Source organism: Helianthus annuus, chromosome 9, assembly GCF_002127325.2.
Source record: "Helianthus annuus cultivar XRQ/B chromosome 9, HanXRQr2.0-SUNRISE, whole genome shotgun sequence".
NCBI classification, from domain to species: domain Eukaryota; kingdom Viridiplantae; phylum Streptophyta; class Magnoliopsida; order Asterales; family Asteraceae; genus Helianthus; species Helianthus annuus.
The window spans coordinates 52,383,483-52,388,959 of record NC_035441.2 but is presented as its reverse complement, the minus strand read 5'-3'; the positions used below and the strand labels follow the sequence as shown (position 1 = coordinate 52,388,959).

Below are 5,477 nucleotides of genomic sequence, written 5' to 3'. Positions count from 1 at the left end.
CAGTACACATCTATTGAGACATCCGAGTTTATGAACATAAAGGGGTTGTCCGAGTTAATGAATATAATGAATATTAAGTTAGTGGGCTGGATAGTGATGCAATATCCAGGTTTCATATGATATAACAATGATTAGAAGGAATTTGTATATGAGGGTTTGATGGCTTGCACAAATCTGAATGATTATACCATTTTGTTCTTCGAATTACATGTATAATATTCCAAGGAAACTTGTACATGAATAAATATTAACGAATTATGTAATTAGTTGAGTTAGTGGGCCAAGTACTATTAGTTGTTGAGCTGGGTATTATAATGCAATGGGTCAGGGTTTATTAAGATGAAGACTCCGAGTTTCACACAATACTACAGGGTGTGTGTGTCTCTATAATACTATATAATACATCTCCTATGGACATAATTAGTAATTTCTACCACAATTTTAAGATGGCATGTGAAAAGTCAGTTAAAATCCTCAACTTTTTGCCATTTTTTTCCATTCTTGCCCCTCTCCCCTAACACCGGCCTCCCTCTTTTCCCCATGAAAACCCTATCACATGCCTTAGTCTTCAATTGCAAATGAATCGTCTTGCCTTCCGGCGGTTTCCATCGCCCCATCTACTCGATAATACCTATACAGATTAGAGAAAACTCTTCATTGTACCATCACCCTCAACGATTGAATGGGTTTCAATTCCCTCCCTGCCTGATTGAATGTCCACTCAATTTTCGCATTGAATGCAATTTAAGATTGAATATCATTTATAATCCTTACAAGAAACTGAAGAAGTTAAGACGTTCCTTTTATTTACTCATCGTCACCACCGTCACCGTTTACTTCATCAGCGGCAACAGTTACGATCACCAAATCTGTTGTTCCCCAAATTCTCATACCCAAAGACAAAATCTGGCATGTAAGTTTTATCATTGTAACAATTTATTACAACCCTATGTGATTTGATTGATGTTTTAATTGAAATATTTTTATTATCGCTGTTTTAATATAGGAATTAGAGACTTGGGTTAGCAACGTTATTAGGGTTTCTGGGTTCGGCATATGGGACAATTGGGACTGTTGGTGGAGGGGGCATAAAAATATTGTCCTGCTGCAAAGCTTTGATATGCAGATTGTGTTAATCATTATTTTTTTATAGTATTCAGCATAATCATCACGAACATAATGCATATAATGTTAGTTGATTCCTACTTCCTCATGGTTTTATTTGAATGGTTATTGATTTGTTTAGGAAAGGTGTCATTGCAAATGGTCAGAATGTTGTGAACAAGCACATTATCAACGGTGGTGAAAAGATATAGTTAGAACATGAATCCAATGTCTTTAAATCGGCTATCGATTGTGCTCAGTGACTATGGTTTCTTCACAAGTACCCTGGAGGATGCAGAGTTCATCATGATTAAAGGTATCTAAGCCATTTAATGGTGATTTCTCTAATATTCTGTGGTGATTTTAAAGTTTAGATATTGGCAGATGACGAACATCTCCTAATTATGAACTTTCAAGCGAAGCCGGCCGACAAGGATAAGCATAATGTCTAAGAAAGCTGCAGCTATGATATACACAATTTCACTTGGACCTAATCTAAAAGGTCGAGGTACTTTGAATTGGGTTGGCTGATATAATTGGTCAACCCAACACAAACCATTTAATAAATGACTAACCTGAACATGACGTATTTAATAAACTGGTTGGTCCGATATCCCGTATAAGTTTTAGGCTTTTGTATTTTGTTTTTATGCTTGTATTTAGATTCATGTGTGTTTAGGTAGGTTTATGTGTGTTTAGGTAGGTTTGATGTCTTTGACACTAATGAATACATGTTCGGGCTCACATATTCAACCCATCAACATGAAATCCTTAAACTCACCATCCAGCATGTGCACAACCTTGATAGTTTTCAATTAAACTAAATTGTTAGCTTTGTTTGCTCTTAAGGGTTGCGGGGTATGTAGTATGGCCAAATGTTGCCCTATATCATTGTGTGTGGCATAGACTTCTCATTGTTTTTTATTTTACACAAATAGTTCACAATCAAATTGCCCAACTAAGCTGATTAAATTTTGACAATATTTATTCATCTGTATGTGTAGGCATAAGGGTTGGAAAGACAACTTTTTTTTTTTGCAAAGAACTACGAATGAAACTCTTGAGCTTTAGGATCTCATTGAGATTGTTCCTGAACCCACTGACAAGTGGAAACATATTGGGTCTGATCACTTTAATATATTAGATGCTTTTTATGCTGAGACGCAAAGGTATGCTTACATGTTCCAGAACCATGTATTTGTTACAAGAGTTATGCAGAGAAGGAGTCATCGAGTAGAATTAATACCCTCAGATTGATGGAGAAAAGTGTTTTCAATGATAGGATGGTATGTTTTATGTTTTATAATTTGAACTTATAAGTTATCAAAATTATCGATTTCTAGCTAGGCCTTGTTTATAATGTTTCTCCATTCTATATGAAAGTTCCTATTGATATACTAAATCATAGAAGCAACAAATCTTTTATTTGGTCATTGCAACAAATCTTTTATTTGGTCATTGGACATTTGTAGCCTACAAATGAAAACCATCAGTTTTTTTTTAAACCATTGTAAAAAAATTAACCAACATTCGAGGCCATGAGGAAATTTTCTTGGTTTTCGGGTCAAACATGTAAATTGTCTTCCCAATAAACATAATATTTTTTTGGCATTTCTCTAGGATGCGAGGCTTCAACCATATATAAAATCCGAGTCGATCCCAGAAACCAATGACGAACCAGTGAAGGTGGTGTTTTTTTTTTTTTTTGAAAAGTAACTTTCATTAACACAACCGCCAACCCAAGCCGGGCCAGCAACAGAACAACCAAAAAACTACTTACATATTTACAAATGAAACCCAATCTCTCCAGTCTACCCCTTTATACTTCGATCTACAAGAAAACCATAAAAAACCTATCGCTTTAATCTCACTAATGATACCATCGATTCTGACTTCGCGTTAGAAAAAATAGCATTGTTTCTAGCTCGCCAAATACTCCAACAAGCGATCAAAATAATTCCTTGTACCGCCTCTTTCTTCTTCTCTGATCCGATGAGCTCTTTAAAAAAGGAAAAAAGGTCCTTGATGGAGAATGCATAAAAATTGGATATTTTACACCATGTACTTAATCCATTCCATACATTTACAGCAACGAAACAAGAGTTAAAAACGTGTTCGACTGTCTCCTCTTCCGATTTGCATAAAGGGCAAAGAGTCACCAGTATTCACATTTCTTTTCCTTAGCGCCGCGGCTGTCTGAATTTTGTCCATTTCCGACCTCCACGCGTGAATGTTCACTTTTGCGGGAACCAACTTGCACCAAGACAAGACGAAAGAACTATCCAGACTCGAGACATCTAACAATAAGCGCTTAACAGATTTAACCGAGAACTTACCTTCCGAATCTGCTCCCCATTTCCAGCCGTCCGAATCAGCCGATAACTGCACCAACATAAGCGCATTTGACAGCTGATCAAGGACAGCCAGCAGCCCTGCGTCGATGATATCAGACCTCCAGTGCCAAAGAAGCCGACTTTCGCTACCATCCTTCTGTAATCTATCAGCTACCAAGCATCTCTTATTGGCCTCGAGTCTAAAGAGATCCGGGAATTTGATTTTTAACGGCTCGCAGAAAAGCCATGGGTCTAACCAAAATGCAATCTCCTCTCTATTACCCACAGTACCTATCAAAAGATTCCTAAGAGGCTTCCCCTCAACCTTTGTGTTGAAGAAATTTTTACAAATACTACCCCAAACTCCATTGAACGTTTTTTTGAAAGGAAGACATTCCCATCCCACCCGGCTCGAGTGGATAGCGTCTATGACTTTTCTCCAAAGGCTATTACTTTCCGTCTTGTACCTCCATCCCCATTTGGCTAGAAGAGACGTGTTCACGACATGTAACTTATTTAAACCCAAACCTCCATTTTTTAGGCCGAGTGGCCCTATCCTACGCGACCCAATGCATCTTTTTCTCCTCCAACGAACCCCCCCATAAGAATTTTTTCACCATAGACTCTAAATCGGCTATAACTTTCTTGGGAGCTTTATATAGGGAGAAGTAATAATAAGGAAGACTCTCCATAACCGACTTAATTAGGACAACCCTACCTCCGATAGAAAGAAGGTGGGATCTCCATTTAGCGAGCCGCGAACGAAACACATCAATGACCGGTTGCCAATTAGCAACGCGATTCATATTGGCACCAACAATGAGATCAAGGTATTTAAAAGGAGAGCGACCCGGCTTACATCCAACTACATTGGCCAAACCTTCAACCTCGTCAAGCCCCACTCCTAACCCAAAAAGATTCGACTTGTCGATGTTGATATTCAATCCCTAACTCAAAAAAAAAACACCGAAGGATACGAACCACATTAACCACCTCATTTCTTGACCATTCTCCCATCACGATAGCATCGTCCGCGTAGAAGAGATGGGAAACGGTAAGCCCGTTGTTATTGATCTTGATGCCTCTAATAACCTCCGCCTCTTTAGCTTTATCAATCATACAAGAAAGAGCCTCTATCACGACAAGGAAAAGGAAAGGAGAAAGAATGGTAAAGACATGGTTTTGGACTCTAAAAAGAATGGTAATTTATCAAATGCTTGGTTGAACATGCATTTTCTTTTAATATTATAGCAAGTAATCTGAATATTTGATCCATTTATACATGGATCTTACCGTGTTTAATCTTGGTTTTACAATTCTACTAGAGATCTATGCCTCATGGTGTGGACACTGCAAATAACTAGCCGCAATCTTAGAAGAAGTGGCTTTCTAATTCGAGTATGATCCAGGTGTTAACCATCGCAAAACTCGTAAGTGCTCGCTTGTTTTCTCCATTGTAGAGGTGGCAAGACTGGCAATGGTGATTGAGCCAGTCTATAACATATAAACTTTATGCCCAAAATTTTAAATGGCCCCAAATCATAATTTGTTCTGTTTTTAAAAAAAAAAAATGTTATTTGTTTCTTAATTCTTGATATCATATTATTATACATTTATACTAGATATATTCATATTTAACTTCCAACTCGGTCCCATCCCTAGAAAAAGGGGACACTTTGTTACGCTAATAAACTTTCTAAGACTAAAGTGTCAAATTTAAATTTTGCTTTACGCCCTGAAATAGGTTGGGCAAGTTTGCTTTGGGTGGGGTAACGTGTCAGAACCGGTAGGCGTAGACCATCTTGACATAGTGGTGCACAAAAAACCCGAACCCGGACCCGGACCCGAAAAAAAAACCCGGAACCGGGTATTATAAAACCCGGGGTTTTTATACCCGAACCCGACCCCGACCCTACCCGTAGGGTAGGGACCGGGTATGCATATTTGATCTAAAACCCGAACCCGGAACCGGGTTTTTTTATACCCGGTTTATACCCGAAACCCGGTTTTATAAATACCCGAACCCGAACCCGGAACCGG

At 38.3% G+C, this 5,477-nt stretch overlaps 1 long non-coding RNA gene across 1 annotated transcript; it reads left to right on the top strand.

Annotated features, from left to right (window-relative positions):
• Nucleotides 1-701: 701 nt before the first annotated feature.
• On the top strand, nucleotides 702-2,753 carry LOC110908683. Its single transcript, XR_002574789.2, has 4 exons — nucleotides 702-913; nucleotides 1,247-1,420; nucleotides 1,489-2,390; nucleotides 2,725-2,753. It is a non-coding gene; the product is annotated as an uncharacterized LOC110908683 (long non-coding RNA).
• Nucleotides 2,754-5,477: the final 2,724 nt, after the last annotated feature.